The sequence below is a fragment of the Chiloscyllium plagiosum genome, unplaced genomic scaffold (assembly GCF_037043375.1).
Source record: "Chiloscyllium plagiosum isolate Xiang-an unplaced genomic scaffold, Cpla_swu_hap1 HiC_scaffold_24, whole genome shotgun sequence".
Classification (NCBI taxonomy): domain Eukaryota; kingdom Metazoa; phylum Chordata; class Chondrichthyes; order Orectolobiformes; family Hemiscylliidae; genus Chiloscyllium; species Chiloscyllium plagiosum.
Window position 1 is genome coordinate 59,202,718 of NW_028270162.1, and position 26,164 is coordinate 59,228,881.

The 26,164-nt window shown below is 52.9% G+C and overlaps 1 pseudogene across 1 annotated transcript; it reads right to left on the reverse strand.

The window, feature by feature from the left end:
* Positions 1-8,857: 8,857 nt before the first annotated feature.
* LOC148145763 (glutathione S-transferase theta-1-like) lies at positions 8,858-25,738 on the reverse strand (annotated as a pseudogene). Its single transcript, XR_015761288.1, has 5 exons — positions 25,530-25,738; positions 24,189-24,276; positions 17,134-17,284; positions 14,458-14,630; positions 8,858-9,207 (listed from the first exon to the last, which is right to left on the reverse strand). The product of XR_015761288.1 is annotated as a glutathione S-transferase theta-1-like (transcript).
* Between the last annotated feature and the right edge of the window lie 426 nt (positions 25,739-26,164).

The following is a 26,164-nucleotide window of genomic DNA, read 5'->3' on the forward strand; positions in this document are numbered from 1 at the left end:
CACTGAAACACTCCCTTCAGAATCTAACATAGCACTGAAACAATCACTTCAGAATCTAACACAGTACTGAAACACTCCCTTCAGAATCTAACACAGCACTGAAACAATCCCTTCAGAATCTAACACAGCACTGAAACACTCCCTTCAGAATCTAACACAGCACGGAAACACTCCCTTCAGAATCTAACACAGCACTGACACAATCACTTCAGAATCTAACACAGCACTGAAACACTCCCTTCACAATCTAACACAGCAGTGAAACACTCCCTTCAGAATCTAACACAGCACTGACACAATCACTTCAGAATCTAACACAGCACTGACACAATCACTTCAGAATCTAACACAGCACTGAAACACTCCCTTCAGAATCTAACACAGCACTGAAACACTCCCTTCAGAATCTAACACAGCACTGAAACACTCCCTTCACAATCTAACACAGCAGTGAAACACTCCCTTCAGAATCTAACACAGCACTGAAACAATCACTTCAGAATCTAACACAGCACTGAAACACTCCCTTCAGAATCTAACACAGCACTGAAACACTCCCTTCAGAATCTAACACAGCACAGAAACACTCCCTTCAGAATCTAACACAGCACTGAAACAATCACTTCACAATCTAACACAGCACTGAAACACTTTTTCAGAATCTAACACACTCCCTTCAGAATCTAACACTGCCCAGAAACACTCCCTTCAGAAACTAACACAGCACTGAAACACTCCCTTCAGAATCTAACACAGCACTGAAACACTCTCTTCAGAATCTAACACAGCACTGAAACACTCCCTTCAGAATCTAACACAGCACTGAAACACTCCCTTCAGAATCTAACACAGCCCGGAAACACTCCCTTCAGAATCTAACACAGCACTGAAACACTCCCTTCAGAATCTAACACAGCACTGAAACACTCCCTTCACAATCTAACACAGCAGTGAAACACTCCCTTCAGAATCTAACACAGCACTGACACAATCACTTCAGAATCTAACACAGCACTGACACAATCACTTCAGAATCTAACACAGCACTGAAACACTCCCTTCAGAATCTAACACAGCACTGAAACACTCCCTTCAGAATCTAACACAGCACTGAAACAATCACTTCAGAATCTAACACAGCACTGAAACAATCACTTCAGAATCTAACACAGCACTGAAACACTCCCTTCAGAATCTAACACAGCACTGAAACACTCCCTTCAGAATCTAACACAGCACAGAAACACTCCCTTCAGAATCTAACACAGCACTGAAACAATCACTTCAGAATCTAACACAGCACTGAAACACTCCCTTCAGAATCTAACACACTCCCTTCAGAATCTAACACAGCACTGAAACACTCCCTTCAGAAACTAACACAGCACTGAAACACTCCCTTCAGAATCTAACACAGCACTGAAACACTCTCTTCAGAATCTAACACAGCACTGAAACACTCCCTTCAGAATCTAACACAGCACTGAAACACTCCCTTCAGAATCTAACACAGCCCGGAAACACTCCCTTCAGAATCTAACACAGCCCTGAAACACTCCCTTCAGAATCTAACACAGCACTGAAACACTCCCTTCACAATCTAACACAGCACTGAAACACTCCCTTCAGAATCTAACACAGCACTGAAACAATCACTTCAGAATCTAACACAGCACTGAAACAATCACTTCAGAATCTAACACAGCACTGAAACACTCCCTTCAGAATCTAACACAGCACTGAAACACTCCCTTCAGAATCTAACACAGCACAGAAACACTCCCTTCAGAATCTAACACAGCACTGAAACAATCACTTCAGAATCTAACACAGCACTGAAACACTCCCTTCAGAATCTAACACACTCCCTTCAGAATCTAACACAGCACTGAAACACTCCCTTCAGAATCTAACAGAGCACTGAAACACTCCCTTCAGAATCTAACACAGCACTGAAACACTCCCTTCACAATCTAACAGCACTGAATCACTCCCTTCTGAATTTAATTCAGCAGAGAAACACTCCCTTCAGAATCTAACACAGCACTGAAACACTCCCTTCAGAATCTAACACAGCACTGAAACACTCCCTTTACAATCTAACACAGCCCTGAAACACTCCATTCAGAATCTAACACAGCACTGAAACACTCCCTTCAGAATCTAACACAGCACTGAAACAATCACTTCAGAATCTAACACAGCACTGAAACACTCCCTTCAGAATCTAACACACTCCCTTCAGAATCTAACACAGCACTGAAACACTCCCTTCAGAAACTAACACAGCACTGAAACACTCCCTTCAGAATCTAACACAGCACTGAAACACTCTCTTCAGAATCTAACACAGCACTGAAACACTCCCTTCAGAATCTAACACAGCACTGAAACACTCCCTTCAGAATCTAACACAGCCCGGAAACACTCCCTTCAGAATCTAACACAGCCCTGAAACACTCCCTTCAGAATCTAACACAGCACTGAAACACTCCCTTCACAATCTAACACAGCACTGAAACACTCCCTTCAGAATCTAACACAGCACTGAAACAATCACTTCAGAATCTAACACAGCACTGAAACAATCACTTCAGAATCTAACACAGCACTGAAACACTCCCTTCAGAATCTAACACAGCACTGAAACACTCCCTTCAGAATCTAACACAGCACAGAAACACTCCCTTCAGAATCTAACACAGCACTGAAACAATCACTTCAGAATCTAACACAGCACTGAAACACTCCCTTCAGAATCTAACACACTCCCTTCAGAATCTAACACAGCACTGAAACACTCCCTTCAGAATCTAACAGAGCACTGAAACACTCCCTTCAGAATCTAACACAGCACTGAAACACTCCCTTCACAATCTAACAGCACTGAATCACTCCCTTCTGAATTTAATTCAGCAGAGAAACACTCCCTTCAGAATCTAACACAGCACTGAAACACTCCCTTCAGAATCTAACACAGCACTGAAACACTCCCTTTACAATCTAACACAGCCCTGAAACACTCCATTCAGAATCTAACACAGCACTGAAACACTCCCTTCAGAATCTAACACAGCACTGAAACACTCCCTTCAGAACCTAACACAGCACTGAAACACTCCCTTCAGAATCTAACAGCACTGAAACACTCCCTTCACAATCTAACACAGCACTGAAACAATCACTTCAGAATCTAACAGAGCACAGACACACTCCCTTCAGAATCTAACACAGCACTGAAACACTCCCTTCAGAATCTAACACAGCCCTGAAACACTCCCTTCAGAATCTAACACAGCACCGAAACACACCCTTCAGAATCTAACACAGCACTGAAACACTCCCTTCAGAATCTAACAGCACTGAATCACTCCCTTCTGAATCTAATACAGCAGAGAAACACTCCCTTCAGAATCTAACACAGCGCAGAAACACTCCCTTCAGAATCTAACACAGCACTGAAACACTCCCTTCAGAATCTAACAGAGCACTGAAACACTCCCTTCAGAATCTAACACAGCACTGAAACACTCCCTTCACAATCTAACACAGCACTGAAACAATCACTTCCGAATCTAACACAGCACTGAAACACTCCCTTCACAATCTAACACAGCACTGAAACACTCCCTTCACAATCTAACACAGCCCTGAAACACTCCCTTCACAATCTAACACAGCACTGAAACAATCACTTCAGAATCTAACACAGCACTGAAACAATCACTTCAGAATCTAACACAGCACTGAAACACTCCCTTCAGAATCTAACACAGCCCTGAAACACTCCCTTCAGAATCTAACACACTCCCTGCAGAATCTAACACAGCACTGAAACACTCCCTTCAGAATCTAACACACTCCCTTCAGAATCTAAAACAGCCCTGAAACACTCCCTTCACAATCTAACACAGCACTGAAACACTCCCTTCAGAATCTTACACAGCACTGAAACACTCCCTTGAGAATCTAACACAGCCCTGAAACACTCCCTTTAGAATCTAACACAGCACTGAAACACTCCCTTCAGAATCTAACACAGCACTGAAACACTCCCTTCACAATCTAACACAGCACTGAAACACTCCCTTCACAATCTAACACAGCACTGAAACACTCCCTTCAGAATCTAACACAGCACTGAAACACTCCCTTCAGAATCTAACACAGCACTGAAACAATCACTTCAGAATCTAACACAGCACTGAAACACTCCCTTCTGAATCTAACACAGCACTGAAACACTCCCTTCAGAATCTAACACAGCACTGAAACAATCACTTCAGAATCTAACACAGTACTGAAACACTCCCTTCAGAATCTAACACAGCACTGAAACAATCCCTTCAGAATCTAACACAGCACTGAAACACTCCCTTCAGAATCTAACACAGCACGGAAACAATCCCTTCAGAATCTAACACAGCACTGAAACACTCCCTTCAGAATCTAACACAGCACTGACACAATCACTTCAGAATCTAACACAGCACTGAAACACTCCCTTCACAATCTAACACAGCACTGAAACAATCACTTCAGAATCTAACACAGCACTGAAACACTCCCTTCAGAATCTAACACAGCACTGAAACACTCCCTTCAGAATCTAACACAGCACTGAAACACTCCCTTCAGAATCTAACACAGCACTGAAACAATCACTTCAGAATCTAACACAGCACTGAAACACTCCCTTCAGAATCTAACACAGCACTGAAACACTCCCTTCAGAATCTAACACAGCACTGAAACAATCACTTCAGAATCTAACACAGCACTGAAACACTCCCTTCAGAATCTAACACAGCACTGAAACACTCCCTTCAGAATCTAACACAGCACTGAAACACTCCCTTCAGAATCTAACACAGCACTGAAACACTCCCTTCAGAATCTAACACAGCACTGAAACAATCACTTCAGAATCTGACACAGGCCTGAAACACTCCCTTCAGAATCTAACACAGCACTGAAACACTCCCTCCAGAATCTAACACAGCTCTGAAACACTCCCTTCAGAATCTAACACAGCACTGAAACACATCCCTTCACAATCTAACACAGCACTGAAACACTCCCTTCAGAATCTAACACAGCACTGACACAATCACTTCAGAATCTAACACAGCACTGAAAAATCACTTCAGAATCTAACACAGCACTGAAACACTCCCTTCAGAATCTAACACAGCACTGAAACACTCCCTTCAGAATCTAACACAGCACTGAAACACTCCCTTCAGAATCTAACACAGCACTGAAACACTCCCTTCAGAATCTAACACAGTCCTGAAACACTCCCGTCAGAATCTAACACAGCACTGAAACAATCCCTTCAGAATCTAACACAGCACTGAAACACTCCCTTCAGAATCTAACACAGCACGGAAACACTCCCTTCAGAATCTAACACAGCACTGAAACACTCCCTTCAGAATCTAACACAGCACTGACACAATCACTTCAGAATCTAACACAGCACTGAAACACTCCCTTCACAATCTAACACAGCACTGACACAATCACTTCAGAATCTAACACAGCACTGACACAATCACTTCAGAATCTAACACAGCACTGACACAATCACTTCAGAATCTAACACAGCACTGAAACACTCCCTTCAGAATCTAACACAGCACTGAAACACTCCCTTCAGAATCTAACACAGCACTGAAACACTCCCTTCACAATCTAACACAGCAGTGAAACACTCCCTTCAGAATCTAACACAGCACTGAAACACTCCCTTCAGAATCTAACACAGCACTGAAACACTCCCTTCAGAATCTAACACAGCACTGAAACAATCACTTCAGAATCTAACATAGCCCTGAAACACTCCCTTCAGAATCTAACACAGCACTGAAACAATCACTTCAGAATCTGACACAGGCCTGAAACACTCCCTTCAGAATCTAACACAGCACTGAAACAATCACTTCAGAATCTGACACAGGCCTGAAACACTCCCTTCAGAATCTAACACAGCACTGAAACACTCCCTCCAGAATCTAACACAGCTCTGAAACACTCCCTTCAGAATCTAACACAGCACTGAAACAATCACTTCAGAATCTAACACAGTACTGAAGCACTCCCTTCAGAATCTAACACAGCACTGAAACAATCCCTTCAGAATCTAACACAGCACTGAAACACTCCCTTCAGAATCTAACACAGCACGGAAACACTCCCTTCAGAATCTAACACAGCACTGAAACACTCCCTTCAGAATCTAACACAGCACTGACACAATCACTTCAGAATCTAACACAGCACTGAAACACTCCCTTCGGAATCTAACACAGCACTGAAACAATCACTTCAGAATCTAACACAGCACTGAAACACTCCCTTCAGAATCTAACACAGCACTGAAACAATCACTTCAGAATCTAACACAGCACTGAAACACTCCCTTCAGAATCTAACACAGCACTGAAACACTCCCTTCAGAATCTAACACAGCACTGAAACAATCACTTCAGAATCTAACACAGCACTGAAACACTCCCTTCAGAATCTAACACAGCTCTGAAACACTCCCTTCAGAATCTAACACAGCACTGAAACACTCCCTTCAGAATCTAACACAGCACTGAAACACTCCCTTCAGAATCTAACACAGCACTGAAACAATCACTTCAGAATCTAACACAGCACTGAAACACTCCCTTCAGAATCTAACACAGCTCTGAAACACTCCCTTCAGAATCTAACACAGCACTGAAACACTCCCTTCAGAATCTAACACAGCACTGAAACACTCCCTTCAGAATCTAACACAGCACTGAAACACTCCCTTCAGAATCTAACACAGCACTGAAACACTCCCTTCAGAATCTAACACAGCACTGAAACAATCACTTCAGAATCTAACACAGCACTGAAACACTCCCTTCAGAATCTAACACAGCACTGAAACAATCACTTCAGAATCTAACACAGCACTGAAACACTCCCTTCAGAATCTAACACAGCACTGAAACACTCCCTTCAGAATCTAACACAGCACTGAAACACTCCCTTCAGAATCTAACACAGCACTGAAACACTCCCTTCAGAATCTAACACAGCACAGAGACATTCCCTTCAGAATCTAACACAGCACAGAGACATTCCCTTCAGAATCTAATGGACCTCTAGAACCACCTCCACAATCACAAAATGTGATGAAAGCAAAATTGAGTTCAGGTCTGCAAAGTCCGGTGTCTGGTACTTTGCCTGATGCCAGAGTGGAGACCTTTGTGGTACTCTGCTCGTTACAGCAGAATAATGCACAAGGGCAAATATTGGCATCGAAGCAGCCTGTGAGACTGGTCAATAGCACTGCCCAGTGTGAAAGCTCCTGCAACACACTCACACTGGTACCCCCGTGGCTCACCATTCGCAATCCAGTCCCTGTTTTATTGTCAGCAGCTTGGTTTCCACAGCATCATCCTGAAGCTGTAATTCTGAGCCAGTATTTCAGTCTCGCCCAGCAACCTCTAACTTCAAATTGCGATCTTCTTCCCTCATGGGAATGTGCACTTTGCATGGAAATGCTCTTAGTTTTGGAAAGTATCTCACTGCTAGTGTCCAACTTCATTTCCTGATCTGAGATTCCAAAGCTCGCTGAGCTGGAAGGTTCATTTCCAGATGTTTCATCACCCTACGAGGTAACATCTTCAGTGGGCCTCAGGTGAAGCAATGCTTTCTGTTCATATGTTTGGGTTTCTTTGGGTTGATGATGTCATATCCAAACATATAAATAGAAAGCAGGAATTTTCAGCATTGCTTCGCCTGAGGCCCATTGAAGATGTTACCTAGTATGGTGACGAAACGTCTGGAAATGAACCTTCCAGCTCAGCGAGCAAACCTACATCCAAAACCTCAACCTGAGTTACAAATCTTCTCAAACCCAGCTAATTTCAAAGCTCCCTGAAACCATCCCTCCCCCCATTGCGTTATTTCACTCCTGACTGCACTCCTGACCATTGGGCAGGGTCTGGTGGGTAACACATTTTCTGCACCAGTCACATTTGATGGAAGCTGTAATTGGATGGAGACAGGGGGATTCTGTCCCTTGATCAGATGGAAGATCCACCTCAATCCAGCCAATCACAGCTCTGTCGTCCCAGCAATGAACAACGATCTGGGGACTACACACAGTCCCCAGATTCTAGATCCTGGCGTCCAAGATAAAGTCGGTGCAGGGTACGTGATAGAGAGGCGGTGCTGAGGAAATTGGGGTTTTGACAGAGAGCCTGGTGGCATCAGACTAATCTACAGGGGGAGGGTTTTCGTGGGAAGGGGCTGCCTAATTTGGCAGGAGGGTCCTTCAGGGCAGTATCCCCTCACCCACCTGAAGCTTTGAACAGGGTGACCATCCCCAACTCCACCCAGCCACCTCAAAATTACCGCCAACTGAGAGATGGACACTTAGGGGTGTCAACCAGAGGGAAGGATGGGCAGTCTGTCCTCAACCCTGCCTGTACAATCAGGGCCGGACAGGAAGGTGGCCTTGGGAACTTTACAGGAAGCCCACCTGGAAACGTGGCACTGGGTTTGGTAAAGGCTTGTCCCATGACGACTGGAACATTAATATTCTGATCGCTCTTCCCCAAACGCTCCCATCACACACCTCCCCCTTTCCGAAACGGGACACTACTTCCCTTGGTCTGTTTAATTCCCAAGAGCCTGATTCGATACTGCTTCCTGGGTCATGACCTGGGAACCCAATGTTCCATTGACACACTGGAGGAAACCTTTCCCTTCAACCTTTTCCCTGCTGTTCCCCTCGTTTATATCGCGGGGCATAACATTCTCCGTGACTGAAGTCGGAAGAAGTCAGTGAGGAACCATGTGATGACCAGGTTTAGTTGGATCTTTATTCTCTATTATCCATAGGATGAGAGCAGATTGATGTGGCTGTTCAGGATGTAGGTGGAAGCAGTCGTTTTACTGCACTGTGAGGGGGAGAGTTGGGGTCTGTGTTGTGAACTCTTTGCCATTTTACTTGAAGTACTTCATGAAGTTGGTTTTTAAAGCTGCCAGGGTTTCAGGCTGGCTCTGGGACAGAGACTTGAGCGTATCCAGGGCTGTGAGGACTCCTTCGTGGGTCTTGTCGAATAAATCTCTGCCGACTGCCGTCTTCACCCGATCACGCCAAGCGGTGAGCGCGGGCGAACCTTCCAATGGGTCATAGCCAACACCGAGGGGCTGCAGGGACAGGAAGGGGAGTCAGTGAGCATGGGATAGACACCACCATGGGGCAGTAAGACACAGAAACAAAGCAGACCATCTTTCACCCACTTCCCACGGGGCATCGGATCACACAGAGCCCAGCATCCATGTTTATCCAGAGACAGAGACACTCACACTCACACAGAGCCCAGCATCCATGTTTATCCAGAGACAGAGACACTCCCACTCACACAGAGCCCAGCATCCATGTTTATCCAGAGACAGAGACACTCCCACTCACACAGAGCCCAGCATCCATGTTTATCCAGAGACAGAGACACTCCCACTCACACAGAGCCCAGCATCCATGTTTATCCAGAGAAAGAGACACTCACACTCACACAGAGCCCAGCATCCATGTTTATCCAGAGACAGAGACACTCACACTCATACAGAGCCCAGCATCCATGTTTATCCAGAGACAGAGACACTCACACTCACACAGAGCCCAGCATCCATGTTTATCCAGAGACAGAGACACTCACACACACACAGAGCCCAGCATCCATGTTTATCCAGAGACAGAGACACTCTCACTCACACAGAGCCCAGCATCCATGTTTATCCAGAGACAGAGACACTCACACACACACAGAGCCCAGCATCCATGTTTATCCAGAGACAGAGACACTCACACAGAGCCCAGCATCCATGTTTATCCAGAGACAGAGACACTCTCACTCACACAGAGCCCAGCATCCATGTTTATCCAGAGACAGAGACACTCCCACTCACACAGAGCCCAGCATCCATGTTTATCCAGAGACAGAGACACTCACACACACAGAGCCCAGCATCCATGTTTATCCAGAGACAGAGACACTCACACTCACACAGAGCCCAGCATCCATGTTTATCCAGAGACAGAGACACTCCCACTCACACAGAGCCCAGCATCCATGTTTATCCAGAGACAGAGACACTCACACTCACACAGAGCCCAGCATCCATGTTTATCCAGAGACAGAGACACTCCCACTCACACAGAGCCCAGCATCCATGTTTATCCAGAGACACTCACACACACACAGAGCCCAGCATCCATGTTTATCCAGAGAAAGAGACACTCACACTCACACAGAGCCCAGCATCCATGTTTATCCAGAGACAGAGACACTCACACTCACACAGAGCCCAGCATCCATGTTTATCCAGAGACAGAGACACTCACACTCACACAGAGCCCAGCATCCATGTTTATCCAGGGACAGAGACACTCACACTCACACAGAGCCCAGCATCCATGTTTATCCAGAGAAAGAGACACTCACACTCACACAGAGCCCAGCATCCATGTTTATCCAGAGACAGAGACACTCACACACACACAGAGCCCAGCATCCATGTTTATCCAGAGACAGTGACACTCACACTCACACAGAGCCCAGCATCCATGTTTATCCAGAGACAGAGACACTCACACAGAGCCCAGCATCCATGTTTATCCAGAGACAGAGACTCTCCCACTCACACAGAGCCCAGCATCCATGTTTATCCAGAGACAGTGACACTCCCACTCACACAGAGCCCAGCATCCATGTTTATCCAGAGACAGAGACACTCACACACACACAGAGCCCAGCATCCATGTTTATCCAGGGACAGAGACACTCACACACACAGAGCCCAGCATCCATGTTTATCCAGAGACAGAGACACTCACACTCACACAGAGCCCAGCATCCATGTTTATCCAGAGACAGAGACACTCACACTCACACAGAGCCCAGCATCCATGTTTATCCAGAGACAGAGACACTCACACTCACACAGAGCCCAGCATCCATGTTTATCCAGAGACACTCACACACACACAGAGCCCAGCATCCATGTTTATCCAGAGACAGAGACACTCTCACTCACACAGAGCCCAGCATCCATGTTTATCCAGAGACAGAGACACTCACACTCACACAGAGCCCAGCATCCATGTTTATCCAGAGACAGAGACACTCACACTCACACAGAGCCCAGCATCCATGTTTATCCAGAGACAGAGACACTCACACTCACACAGAGCCCAGCATCCATGTTTATCCAGAGACAGAGACACTCACACACACACAGAGCCCAGCATCCATGTTTATCCAGAGACAGAGACACTCACACTCACACAGAGCCCAGCATCCATGTTTATCCAGAGACAGAGACACTCACACTCACACAGAGCCCAGCATCCATGTTTATCCAGAGACAGAGACACTCACACACACACAGAGCCCAGCATCCATGTTTATCCAGAGACAGAGACACTCACACTCACACAGAGCCCAGCATCCATGTTTATCCAGAGAAAGAGACACACACACTCACACAGAGCCCAGCATCCATGTTTATCCAGAGACAGAGACACTCACACTCACACAGAGCCCAGCATCCATGTTTATCCAGAGACAGAGACACTCACACACACAGAGACACTCACACACAGACACTCACACACACAGAGACACCGACACAGAGACTCACACACACGCAGACAGAGAGACTCACACACAGACACACCGACACAGACACTCACACACAGAGACAGAGACACACATGCAGACAGAGACACACACACACACAGAGACAGAGACGTTCACACACACTGACACACACACATACAGACAGAGACACTCACACACAGACAAACCGACACAGACACACACACACCGACACAGACACACACACACCGACACAGACACTCACACAGAGACACAGACACTCACACACATACAGACAGAGACACTCACACACACAGAGACACACACACAGACACACACACATACAGACAGAGACACTCACACACACAGACACACACACACACACTGACACACACAGAGACACACACACACAGAGACAGAGACACTCACACACAGACAAACCGACACAGACACACACACACCGACACAGACACTCACACAGAGACACAGACACTCACACAGAGACACACACGTAGACAGAGAGACACACACACAGACACACACACATAGAGACACTCACACAGTGACACACACACCTATACACACAGAGACACTCACACTCACACAGACATTCACTCACACAGATACACACACACAGACATTCACACACTCACACAGACACACACAATCTCACAGCCAGACACACACACTCAGTCTCTCAGACAGACACACTCACACACATAATCTCACAGACACAGACAGACACACACACACAGACACACATATAATCTCACAGACAGACACACACACACACAATCTCTCAACAGACAGACACACACAGACACACTCACATAGACACACATAATCTCACAGACAGACAGACACACACACTCTCTCACAGACAGACACACTCACACAGACACACACAATCTCACAGACAGACAGACACACACACAATCTCTCAACAGACAGACACACACAGACACACTCACACAGACAGAGGCACACTCACACATACTCACACAGACACACTCACAGACACACTCACAGACACACTCACAGACACACTCACAGACACACTCACAGACACACTCACAGACAGACACAATCTTGCAGACAGACACACTCACACAGACACACACATCATCTCGCAGACAGACATACACACACACTCACAGACAGACACACACTCACAGACAGACACACTCACACAGACACACAGACACACAGACCCCACACACACAGACCCCACACACACAGACACAGAGACAGGCACACACACACAGACAGACACACATACACAGACACACACTCACAGACACACACTCACAGACACACACACTCACACAGAGACACAGACACAGAGACACACAGAGACACAGACCCCACACACACAGACCCCACACACACAGACCCCACACACACAGACCCCACACACACAGACCCCACACACACAGACCCCACACACACAGACACACTCACACAGACCCACTCACACAGACCCACTCACACTCACACAGAGTTTGAACCAAAACTGAAAGAATTGTGGATGCTGTAAATCAGAAACTAAACCAGAAACTGCAGGGAAAGCTCAGCAGGTCTGGCAGCATCTGGGGAGAAAAGTCCGAGTGAATGTTTCAGGTCCGAAGTCGGTTTGAATGTGTGCGCAGTGCTCCACCTCATGGTCACGTGGCCCACTAACTCAGCGTGGAACTGGGACAGTACTGAACATTTATCTGGTATTGTCCTGTACAGGAGAAAGTGAGGCCAAGGAGGAGAATCAACGTTTTGGGCATAAGCCCTTCTTCAGGAATCAGGAAGCCTTCCTGATGAAGGGTTTTTGCCTGAAACGTCGATTCTCCTGCTCCTCGGATGCTGCCTGACCTGCTGCGCTTTTCCAGCACCACACTCTCGACTCGGATCGCCAACATCTGCAGGCCTCAGTTTCTCCTCAGAATTTGGGGTTGTCCATTTAAGACCGAGATGACGAGGAATTTCTTCACTCAGAGGGGAGTGAATCAGTGAAGGTCTTTCCTGTAGAGTGCTGTTGAGACTGGGCCGTGGAGTATGTTCAGGGATGGGAGAGACAGATTTTAATCAATATGGGAGTCGGTGGTGATGGGGCAAGTCAGGAAAGTTGGCAATGGTAGGATTATCCGATTACCCATGATCCCACTGAATGGTGGAGCAGATTCGATGGGCTGAATGGCCCATTCCTGCTCCGATATCTAATCATCCCAAGGAAGCCCTTCAATGGGAGCGGTTTGATCTCTGGATCCTTCTCGGATCTCCAGCGATCCAGTCGTTCTGAAATGGTTACAATCTCGAGCTCAGTGACCCCCCCCTCCCCCCGCTTTGTGGTGGTGCGTTATACAGGTATCGCCCACTTTTCAAACGGTCACTCTGTGTCACTTTGCTTTAATCACAGACCCACATGCCGACCTGGGTTTGCTCACCGGAAGAAATCCAAAGAGGAATTTTGCTTTTCCAACAAAAGGCGAGAGATTTCCCTGATAAAATAATGCTGCTTCACTTTACTCCATTTCATAGGAACGCTGTAGTTTGGGATAGCAGGAGATACCTGGATAACATGGACACTTCACCACAAAGTGGGAGTGAGGGGGGGGGGGAGGGGGTCACTGAGCTCGAGACTGTAACCATTTCCGAACGACTGGATCACTGGAGATCTGAGAAGGATCCAGAGATCAAACAGCTCCCATTGAAGGGCTCGCACAAATGGGTGAAAAGGCCTCCTCCTCCTCATGCCAGAATATTTGTCACTACCTCCCCCCACCCCCCTGACTCTGTCAGGGACACTCACCTGCATGAGTTCAACAATGGCGACCAGGTCAGCTAGGGAGATCTCCGAGCCAGCAATGTACGGCCTCTCCTGAAGGAACTTCTCTTGGAAACTCTTCAGGGCTTGGGCCAGTTCATCCCCTCCGCCATCTTGTCTTCAGGACATGGTGTCCCCATCATGACTGGGAATAAACCCTGCAGACCCAAGAACCAGACAGAAAACCAGAAATCACGGCCCAGAATCAGAGACTGGCACTTCAGACCAGGCCTGAAGAGTAGGCCCAGGGCGTAGTCAGCCCTACAGCCTGCCAATGACTGACCGTTCAGACACACAGGCTGCGTTTGTGTGTGTGTGTCGGTGTGTGGATGTTTTGCTGTTAATGAACGGTAGCACTATTCCTGCAACTGAGTTCTCCTGTTGCTGACACCCCCTCGGCCAGCACCCAGTCCTGCTCCATACAGGCAGCATGGGAGGCCTCATACACAGGGCCCCGGGCTGTGGAGAGAGAGTGTGTGTGCGTGTGTGTGTGTGTGTGTGTGTGTGAGCGAGTGTGTGTGTGTGTGTGTGTGTGTGTGTGTGTGTGTGTGTGTGTGTGTGTGTGTGTGTGTGTGTGTGTGTGAGCGAGTGTGTGTGTGTGTGTGTGTCTTTGTGTGTGAGCGAGTGTGAGCGCGAGTGTGTGTGTGTGAGCGCGAGTGTGTGTGTGTGTGAGCGAGTGCGTGTGTGTGTGTGAGCGAGTGAGTGTGTGTGAGCGAGTGTGTGTGTGTGTGTGCGTGTGTGTGTGTGTGTGAGAGCGAGTGTGTGTGTGTGTGTGCGAGCGAGAGTGTGTGTGTGTGTGCGAGCGAGAGTGTGTGTGTGTGCGAGCGAGAGTGTGTGTGTGTGTGCGAGCGAGTGTGTGAGCGTGCGAGTGTGTGTGCGAGTGTGCGAGTGAGTGAGTGTGTGTGTGTGTGAGAGAGCATCTGCGTGTGTGTGTGTGTGAGCATCTGCGTGTGTGTGTGTGTGTGTGAGCATCTGCGTGTGTGTGTGAGCATCTGCGTGTGTGTTTGCGTGTGTGAGCGAGTGCGTGTGTGTGTGAGTTTGCGTGTGGATGTTTTGCTGTTAGTGAACGGTCGCACTATTCCTGTAACTGGAGATCTTTGTAACAGAAACGACTCCCAGGAGGTTTTCTCATTTCTCCTGAGCAACAAGAAACAGGCACGTTTTCTCCAGGGAGACCGCCCCGGGCTCTGGGAGCAATGAGAGATTCGAACCGCTCTGGGGGCAGAGAGTGAGAGAGTGGGAATGTGACCAAGAGATAACGAGAGAGTGAGAGAGACCTGTGGAACCAGTTATTGTGATGCTTCAGTCAAAGGTGTGTGAGCAATCTCTTATTCACCTCAGTCATCACTCACCACTCACCAAGCATTATCCCAGGACTGAGGAGGGATACTAACCCTCAGTCACACACACAACCCACTGAAGGTACACTGTCCCAGCACTCAGAGATGGTCCCAAGCTGTCTCCATCTCTCTCCTCCCCCTCCCTCTCTCCCACCCTCCCTCCCCCCACCCACTCTCTCTCTCTCTCTCTCTGTCTATCTCTCTCCAACCACCCCCCTCTCTCTCGGTCTCCCTCTCTCTCTCCAACCATCCCCCCCCCCCACCCCCCCCCCCCCGCCTCTCCCCACCCCTCTCTCTCTTTTCTCTCTCTCTCTCCCCCTCCCTCTCCCTCTCTCCCACTCCCCCTCTCCCTCCCACCCCACCCCCCTCTCCCCCTCTCTCTTTTCTCTCCCTCTCTCCCCCTCCCTCCCTCCCCCTCCCCCTCTCTCCCTCTCCCTCCCCCTTCTCCTCCCTCCCCCTCCCTCCCCTCCCTCCCCTCCCTCTCCCTCTCCCTCCCCTCCCCCTCCCTCTCCCTCTCTCCCACTCCCCCTCTCCCTCCCACCCCACCCCCCTCTCCCCCTCTCTCTTTTCTCTCCCTCTCTCCCCCTCCCTCCCTCCCCCTCCCCCTCTCTCCCTCTCCCTCCCCCTTCTCCTCCCTCCCCTCCCTCCCCCTCCCTCCCCCTCCCTCTCCCTCTCCCTCCCCCTCCCTCTCCCTCCCTCTCCCTCCCCCTTCTCCTCCCTCCCCCTCCCTCCCCCTCCCTCCCCCTCCCTCCCCCTCTCCCTCCCCCTCCCTCCCCCTCCCTCCCTCCCCCTCCCTTCCCCCTCCCTCTCTTTCTCCTCCCCCTCCCTCCCTCGGGCTGAGCCTGTACCTTGCTGAAAGGATGATCCGGAATGGTTTCCTCTTGCCCTGCCTGTTGTCAGGACTAACACAAGAATGCCACATTGGAAACAGGCAAACATTTCATACTCCACGGAGGTGGGCAAGTCAACTCTGATTGGCTAAGGTTTTCCATGGAGGGAGTTATTAACACAAAGGTTAATTATTCAAAGAAAAAGCCTCAGCGATATTCTAAAGATGATAAAGAGACCAAATACCCGAGTGGCTTGCAGAGTATGGGAGTTTGTGTTGAAATACATGTGGGTTCCTATGAAGTATATAACCCCAGTCCATTAGAAGCTGGGCTCATTCTCTCTGTTTGGTCGTGAGTTATTAACCCCCTCCACATTGAACAGCAAGTCCTGCCCTAAGGTGGCATCACACCTAACAGGGGATATTTCATCTCAGCTTTCACAAGCAGCACTCGTTGCTTGATACAAAAACAGAATATTGGGAATCTCTCACCTTCAGCATGAAGATTTTCCCAGCTAATGGTCTCAGAGCTGTGTGCTGCCAGGCCAGATACTCATCCACTCGGGCACGCCTCTGGAGCCCCGCTGGGTACCAGTGGTCAGGGGTCTTGTATTTACACGCCAGGTATTTGAGAATCGCCACACTGTGAGAGACAGAAGGAAGGGAGACAGTCATCCTTCCCCAACATCTCCCTCTGGTCCCTCACACAAACTCCCTGGGGCTGAAATCCCCAATGTATTTCCCAGTATCTGGGAGTCCCTGTGTTCAGCTTCTCTCAGGTCACACACACACACACAGTTTGTACCCTGTCCCTCCCTCCCATTCACATCCTGACGGCATTGTTCCCTAATCTGTCTTCCACCACACTCAGGAAGTTTGGAAAGCTCCAATCTGGGACTTTGGGACATATGATGCCAAAGGAATCTTTGTCAAATCAGTCAACCACCGAAACGAGTTTGAGGAAGGTCCGACTTGTCCTTTTGGGGGAAGCACTTTGTTAATGGAATTGTCCTGATGACAGTGAAGCAGCTCCAGGGGCTGTGAGAATACACCTTCCAGTCTGGGGGCTTTAATGGGAAGAGTTTACTCATCGGGGCAGATTTAACAACACGCACCAACTTCACCTCATACCCCTCGCCTTCTCAATCACATTTCTCTCTCTAACCCCCCCCCCCCTCCCCCGGTCTCTCTCTCCCTCCCCTCTTCCCCCCCACCCCCCCCGCCCCGGTCTCTCTCTCTCCCCCCCCGGTCTCTCTCTCCCCCCCCGGTCTCTCTCCCCCCCCCGGTCTCTCTCTCCCCCCCCGGTCTCTCTCTCCCCCCCCGGTCTCTCTCTCCCCCCCCCCGGTCTCACTCCCAATACACTCTCTCCCCTCGCCACATCACTCTCTGTGTGAAGCAGCACCAATCACTCCTCCACAGCACAAATCATAGATCTGGGATAATCATACAGTCGGTCAGTGCTGAGGGAGTGCCACACTGTCAGAGGGTCAGTGCTGAGGGAGTGCCACACTGTCAGAGGGTCAGTGCTGAGGGAGTGCCACACTGTCAGAGGGTCAGTGCTGAGGGAGTGCCACACTGTCAGAGGGTCAGTGCTGAGGGAGTGCCACACTGTCAGAGGGTCAGCGCTGAGGGAGCCCTGCACTGTCAGAGGGTCAGCGCTGAGGGAGCCCCGCACTGTCAGAGGGTCAGCGCTGAGGGAGCCCCGCACTGTCAGAGGGTCAGTGCTGAGGGAGTGCCACACTGTCAGAGGGTCAGTGCTGAGGGAGTGCCACACTGTCAGAGGGTCAGTGCTGAGGGAGTGCCGCACTGTCAGAGGGTCAGTGCTGAGGGAGTGCCGCACTGTCAGAGGGTCAGTGCTGAGGGAGTGCCACACTGTCAGAGGGTCAGTGCTGAGGGAGTGCCACACTGTCAGAGGGTCAGTGCTGAGGGAGTGCCGCACTGTCAGAGGGTCAGTGCTGAGGGAGTGCCGCACTGTCAGATGGTCAGTGCTGAGGGAGCCCGGCACTGTCAGAGGGTCAGTGCTGAGGGAGTGCCACACTGTCAGATGGTCAGTGCTGAGGGAGTGCCACACTGTCAGATGGTCAGTGCTGAGGGAGTGCCGCACTGTCAGAGGGTCAGTGCTGAGGGAGTGCCACACTGTCAGAGGGTCAGTGCTGAGGGAGTGCCGCACTGTCAGAGGGTCAGTGCTGAGGGAGTGCCGCACTGTCAGATGGTCAGTGCTGAGGGAGCCCGGCACTGTCAGAGGGTCAGTGCTGAGGGAGTGCCACACTGTCAGATGGTCAGTGCTGAGGGAGTGCCACACTGTCAGATGGTCAGTGCTGAGGGAGTGCCGCACTGTCAGAGGGTCAGTGCTGAGGGAGTGCCGCACTGTCAGAGGGTCAGTGCTGAGGGAGTGCCACACTGTCAGAGGGTCAGTGCTGAGGGAGTGCCACACTGTCAGAGGGTCAGTGCTGAGGGAGACCCGCACTGTCAGAGGGTCAGTGTTGAGGGAGCCCTGCACTGTCAGAGGGTCAGTGCTGAGGGAGCGCCGCACTGTCAGAGGGTCAGTGCTGAGGGAGCCCCGCACTGTCAGAGGGTCAGTGCTGAGGGAGCGCCACACTGTCAGAGGGTCAGTGCTGAGGGAGCCCCGCACTGTCAGAGGGTCAGTGCTGAGGGAGCCCCGCACTGTCAGAGGGTCAGTGCTGAGGGAGCCCCGCACTGTCAGAGGGTCAGTGCTGAGGGAGCCCCGCACTGTCAGAGGGTCAGTGCTGAGGGAGCCCCGCACTGTCAGAGGGTCAGTGCTGAGGGTGCCCCGCACTGTCAGAGGGTCAGTGCTGAGGGAGCCCCGCACTGTCAGAGGGTCAGTGCTGAGGGAGCCCCGCACTGTCAGAGGGTCAGTGCTGAGGGAGCCCCGCACTGTCAGAGGGTCAGTGCTGAGGGAGCCCCGCACTGTCAGAGGGTCAGTGCTGAGGGAGCCCCGCACTGTCAGAGGGTCAGTGCTGAGGGAGCCCCGCACTGTCAGAGGGTCAGTGCTGAGGGAGCCCCGCACTGTCAGAGGGTCAGTGCTGAGGGAGCCCCGCACTGTCAGAGGGTCAGTGCTGAGGGAGCCCCGCACTGTCAGAGGGTCAGTGCTGAGGGAGCCCCGCACTGTCAGAGGGTCAGTGCTGAGGGAGCCCCGCACTGTCAGAGGGTCAGTGCTGAGGGAGCCCCGCACTGTCAGAGGGTCAGTGCTGAGGGAGCCCCGCACTGTCAGAGGGTCAGTGCTGAGGGAGCCCCGCACTGTCAGAGGGTCAGGGCTGAGGGAGCCCCGCACTGTCAGAGGGTCAGTGCTGAGGGAGCCCCGCACTGTCAGAGGGTCAGTGCTGAGGGAGCCCCGCACTGTCAGAGAGTCAGTGCTGAGGGAGCCCCGCACTGTCAGAGGGTCAGTGCTGAGGGAGCCCCGCACTGTCAGAGGGTCAGTGCTGAGGGAGCCCGGCACTGTCAGAGGGTCAGTGCTGAGGGAGTGCCACACTGTCAGATGGTCAGTGCTGAGGGAGTGCCACACTGTCAGATGGTCAGTGCTGAGGGAGTGCCGCACTGTCAGAGGGTCAGTGCTGAGGGAGTGCCACACTGTCAGAGGGTCAGTGCTGAGGGAGTGCCGCACTGTCAGAGGGTCAGTGCTGAGGGAGTGCCGCACTGTCAGATGGTCAGTGCTGAGGGAGCCCGGCACTGTCAGAGGGTCAGTGCTGAGGGAGTGCCACACTGTCAGATGGTCAGTGCTGAGGGAGTGCCACACTGTCAGATGGTCAGTGCTGAGGGAGTGCCGCACTGTCAGAGGGTCAGTGCTGAGGGAGTGCCGCACTGTCAGAGGGTCAGTGCTGAGGGAGTGCCACACTGTCAGAGGGTCAGTGCTGAGGGAGACCCGCACTGTCAGAGGGTCAGTGTTGAGGGAGCCCTGCACTGTCAGAGGGTCAGTGCTGAGGGAGCGCCGCACTGTCAGAGGGTCAGTGCTGAGGGAGCCCCGCACTGTCAGAGGGTCAGTGCTGAGGGAGTGCCACACTGTCAGAGGGTCAGTGCTGAGGGAGCCCCGCACTGTCAGAGGGTCAGTGCTGAGGGAGCCCCGCACTGTCAGAGGGTCAGTGCTGAGGGAGCCCCGCACTGTCAGAGGGTCAGTGCTGAGGGAGCCCCGCACTGTCAGAGGGTCAGTGCTGAGGGAGCCCCGCACTGTCAGAGGGTCAGTGCTGAGGGAGCCCCGCACTGTCAGAGGGTCAGTGCTGAGGGAGCCCCGCACTGTCAGAGGGTCAGTGCTGAGGGAGCCCCGCACTGTCAGAGGGTCAGTGCTGAGGGAGCCCCGCACTGTCAGAGGGTCAGTGCTGAGGGAGCCCCGCACTGTCAGAGGGTCAGTGCTGAGGGAGCCCCGCACTGTCAGAGGGTCAGTGCTGAGGGAGCCCCGCACTGTCAGAGGGTCAGTGCTGAGGGAGCCCCGCACTGTCAGAGGGTCAGTGCTGAGGGAGCCCCGCACTGTCAGAGGGTCAGTGCTGAGGGAGCCCCGCACTGTCAGAGGGTCAGTGCTGAGGGAGCCCCGCACTGTCAGAGGGTCAGTGCTGAGGGAGCCCCGCACTGTCAGAGGGTCAGTGCTGAGGGAGCCCCGCACTGTCAGAGAGTCAGTGCTGAGGGAGTCCCGCACTGTCAGAGGGTCAGTGCTGAGGGAGCCCCGCACTGTCAGAGGGTCAGTGCTGAGGGAGCCCCGCACTGTCAGAGGGTCAGTGCTGAGGGAGTGCCACACTGTCAGAGGGTCAGTGCTGCGGGAGCCCCGCACTGTCAGAGGGTCAGTGCTAAGGGAGCCCCGCACTGTCAGAGGGTCAGTGCTGAGGGAGACCCGCACTGTCAGAGGGTCAGTGTTGAAGAAGCCCCGCACTGTCAGAGGGTCAGTGCTGAGGGAGCCCCGCACTGTCAGATGGTCAGTGCTGAGGGAGTGCCACACTGTCAGAGGGTCAGTGCTGAGGGAGGCCCGCACTGTCAGAGGGTCAGTGCTGAGGGAGCGCCGCACTGTCAGAGGGTCAGCGCTGAGGGAGTGCCGCACTGTCGGAGGGTCAGAGCTGAGGGAGTGCCGCACTGTCGGAGGGTCAGTGCTGAGGGAGCCCCGCACTGTCAGAGAGTGAGTGCTGAGGGAGCCCCGCACTGTCGGAGGGTCAGTGCTGAGGAGGCCCGCACTGTCAGAGGGTCAGTGCTGAGGGAGCCCCGCACTGTCAGAGGGTCAGTGCTGAGGGAGCGCCGCACTGTCAGAGGGTCAGCGCTGAGGGAGTGCCGCACTGTCGGAGGGTCAGAGCTGAGGGAGTGCCGCACTGTCGGAGGGTCAGTTCTGAGGGAGCCCCGCACTGTCGGAGGGTCAGTGCTGAGGAGGCCCGCACTGTCAGAGGGTCAGTGCTGAGGGAGCCCCGCACTGTCAGAGGGTCAGTGCTGAGGGAGCCCCGCACTGTCAGAGGGTCAGTGCTGAGGGAGCCCCGCACTGTCAGAGGGTCAGTGCTGAGGGAGCCCCGCACTGTCAGAGGGTCAGTGCTGAGGGAGCCCCGCACTGTCAGAGGGTCAGTGCTGAGGGAGCCCCGCACTGTCAGAGGGTCAGTGCTGAGGGAGCCCCGCACTGTCAGAGGGTCAGTGCTGAGGGAGCCCCGCACTGTCAGAGGGTCAGTGCTGAGGGAGCCCCGCACTGTCAGAGGGTCAGTGCTGAGGGAGCCCCGCACTGTCAGAGGGTCAGTGCTGAGGGAGCCCCGCACTGTCAGAGGGTCAGTGCTGAGGGAGCCCCGCACTGTCAGAGGGTCAGTGCTGAGGGAGCCCCGCACTGTCAGAGGGTCAGTGCTGAGGGAGCCCCGCACTGTCAGAGGGTCAGTGCTGAGGGAGCCCCGCACTGTCAGAGGGTCAGTGCTGAGGGAGCCCCGCACTGTCAGAGGGTCAGTGCTGAGGGAGCCCCGCACTGTCAGAGGGTCAGTGCTGAGGGAGCCCCGCACTGTCAGAGGGTCAGTGCTGAGGGAGCCCCGCACTGTCAGAGAGTCAGTGCTGAGGGAGCCCCGCACTGTCAGAGGGTCAGTGCTGAGGGAGCCCCGCACTGTCAGAGGGTCAGTGCTGAGGGAGCCCCGCACTGTCAGAGGGTCAGTGCTGAGGGAGTGCCACACTGTCAGAGGGTCAGTGCTGAGGGAGCCCCGCACTGTCAGAGGGTCAGTGCTGAGGGAGCCCCGCACTGTCAGAGGGTCAGTGCTGAGGGAGCCCCGCACTGTCAGAGGGTCAGTGTTGAAGAAGCCCCGCACTGTCAGAGGGTCAGTGCTGAGGGAGCCCCGCACTGTCAGATGGTCAGTGCTGAGGGAGTGCCACACTGTCAGAGGGTCAGTGCTGAGGGAGGCCCGCACTGTCAGAGGGTCAGTGCTGAGGGAGCGCCGCACTGTCAGAGGGTCAGCGCTGAGGGAGTGCCGCACTGTCGGAGGGTCAGAGCTGAGGGAGTGCCGCACTGTCGGAGGGTCAGTGCTGAGGGAGCCCCGCACTGTCAGAGAGTGAGTGCTGAGGGAGCCCCGCACTGTCGGAGGGTCAGTGCTGAGGAGGCCCGCACTGTCAGAGGGTCAGTGCTGAGGGAGCCCCGCACTGTCAGAGGGTCAGTGCTGAGGGAGCCCTGCACTGTCAGAGGGTCAGTGCTGAGGGAGCCCCGCACTGTCAGAGGGTCAGTGCTGAGGGAGCCCCGCACTGTCAGAGGGTCAGTGCTGAGGGAGCCCCGCACTGTCAGAGGGTCAGTGCTGAGGGAGCCCCGCACTGTCAGAGGGTCAGTGCTGAGGGAGCCCTGCACTGTCAGAGGGTCAGTGCTGAGGGAGCCCCGCACTGTCAGAGGGTCAGTGCTGAGGGAGCCCCGCACTGTCAGAGGGTCAGTGCTGAGGGAGCCCCGCACTGTCAGAGGGTCAGTGCTGAGGGAGCCCTGCACTGTCAGAGGGTCAGTGCTGAGGGAGCCCCGCACTGTCAGAGGGTCAGTGCTGAGGGAGCCCCGCACTGTCAGAGGGTCAGTGCTGAGGGAGCCCCGCACTGTCAGAGGGTCAGTGCTGAGGGAGCCCTGCACTGTCAGAGGGTCAGTGCTGAGGGAGTCCCGCACTGTCAGATGGTCAGTGCTGAGGGAGCCCCGCACTGTCAGAGGGTCAGTGCTGAGGGAGCCCCGCACTGTTGGAGCTGCTGTGTCTGAGACCGTACCTGTGTACCCAGCTCAGTGGAAGGAACAGAGAAGTATTTGATGTGCAGTATTTCCTAATACATGGCTGTGTACGATGATGATGCTTCAGGAAGTGAGATGTGGGTGTGTAGGACTGTGGGAAATGATAGGTGCTACAGAAATGCAAGTCCTGCTGCCCGACATTGCACAGGGACCATCCAGGGAATGTTGTTGCTGTGGAGTCTGTTTGTTTCAGGAAACTTGGGAGATGTGAAAGTGTTTGGGAACAGCTTTCACTGTCCCCGGGGAAGTCAGTGTGTTTGTAACCAGAGACAGCAGCAAGTACACACATCACTCCCCATCCCCAGGCATCCTGACCTCAGGGTCGAGACAATACCAACTACCTCACCTCTCGCACAGGGTGAAGTCGCCATCCTTTATCACCGGCACCTTTCCCAGGGGATTCACTTTCCGAAACTCCTCCGAATGTTGTTCTCCTGCACACAGAGAGACCCATGAGACAGCTCCCCGCTGGAATCCCCAGCTCCCACTGCCTGCCCAGCCCAAACCCCCTTCCTGTGGTGCCCTCCCTCCTGCTGTCACTCTCTCTCTGCATTTACTGTCTGCATCATCTCTCTCCGATTTCTCACTCGGGGTTTTCACTGTGTTTTCCATCACTCTGGTTTCCCACACACTGCCTCGCAGGGTCATCTCCCCACCCCTCTCTCCCTCCCTCCCTCTCTCTCTCTCTCTCTCTCTCTCTCTCTGTCTCTCTCCGTCTCCTCTCGCTGCCTGGTTTCACTCTCTCTCTGTTAAAAATCACACTTCACCAGGTTAGAGCCCAACAGGTTTAGCTGGAAGCACGAGCTTCCTGTTGGACTCTAACCTGGTGTTGTGTGATTTTTCACTTTGTCCACCCCAGTCCCACACCGTCTCCTGCACATCATCTCTCTCTCTCTCTCTCTCTGTGGATCAGCCCTCCCTCTCGGCTCTCTCTCTCTGTTTGTCAGTCCCTCTCTCTGCTCCCTCCCTCCCCCCCACTGTCCCTGTGTGTGAGTGTGAGTGTGAGTGTGTGCTCTCTCCCTCCCCCACTGTCCCTGTGTGTGAGTGTGAGTGTGAGTGTGTGCTCTCTCCCTCCCCCATTGTCCCTGTGTGAGTGTGTGTGTGAGTGTGTGCTCTCTCCCTCCCCCACTGTCCCTGTGTGTGAGTGTGAGTGTGTGCTCTCTCTCCCCCCCCCACTGTCCCTGTGTGTGAGTGTGAGTGTGTGCTCTCTCCCTCCCCCACTGTCCCTGTGTGTGAGTGTGAGTGTGTGCTCTCTCCCTCCCCCACTGTCCCTGTGTGTGAGTGTGAGTGTGTGCTCTCTCCCTCCCCCACTGTCCCTGTGTGTGTGTGTGAGTGTGAGTGTGTGCTCTCTCCCTCCCCCACTGTCCCTGTGTGTGAGTGTGTGAGTGTGTGCTCTCTCCCTCCCCCACTGTCCCTGTGTGTGAGTGTGAGTGTGTGCTCTCTCCCTCCCCCACTGTCCCTGTGTGTGAGTGTGAGTGTGTGCTCTCTCCCTCCCCCACTGTCCCTGTGTGAGTGTGTGAGTGTGTGCTCTCTCCCTCCCCCACTGTCCCTGTGTGTGAGTGTGAGTGTGTGCTCTCTCCCTCCCCCACTGTCCCTGTGTGTGTGTGTGAGTGTGTGCTCTCTCCCTCCCCCACTGTCCCTGTGTGTGAGTGTGAGTGTGAGTGTGAGCTCTCTCCCAGCTCCTCACCTGCAATCAGCCGCACCTCCTTCAGTTCAAAGGGAATGTTGTTGTTCCTCATGAACAGATAGACGGAGCGACAGGGCTGAGAGGCCAGGTCAGCGTAAAGTAGGAGGGCCATGCTAGTGGGGAATGTGGAACACAGCCTGCTCCCACTCTGACCAAGGGAGCCCAGTCCGTTCACCCTGTCCACCCGGGACTAACCCACCCAGCACCAGCTGAGCACCGCCCACACACACCGAGACCCGCCCACACCCAGGTTAGTCACACCCACACACACAGAGACCCGCCCACACCCAGGTTAGTCACACCCACACACACCGAGACCCACCCACCCCCAGGTTAGCCACACCCACACACACCGAGACCCGCCCACCCCCAGGTTAGCCACGCCCACACACACCGAGACCCACCCACCCCCAGGTTAGCCACACCCACACACACCGAGACCCGCCCACCCCCAGGTTAGTCACACCCCACACACACCGAGACCCGCCCACACCCAGGTTAGTCACACCCACACACACCGAGACCCGCCCACCCCCAGGTTAGTCACACCCCACACACACCGAGACCTGCCCACACCCAGGTTAGCCACGCCCACACACACCGAGACCCGCCCACACCCAGGTTAGCCACACCCA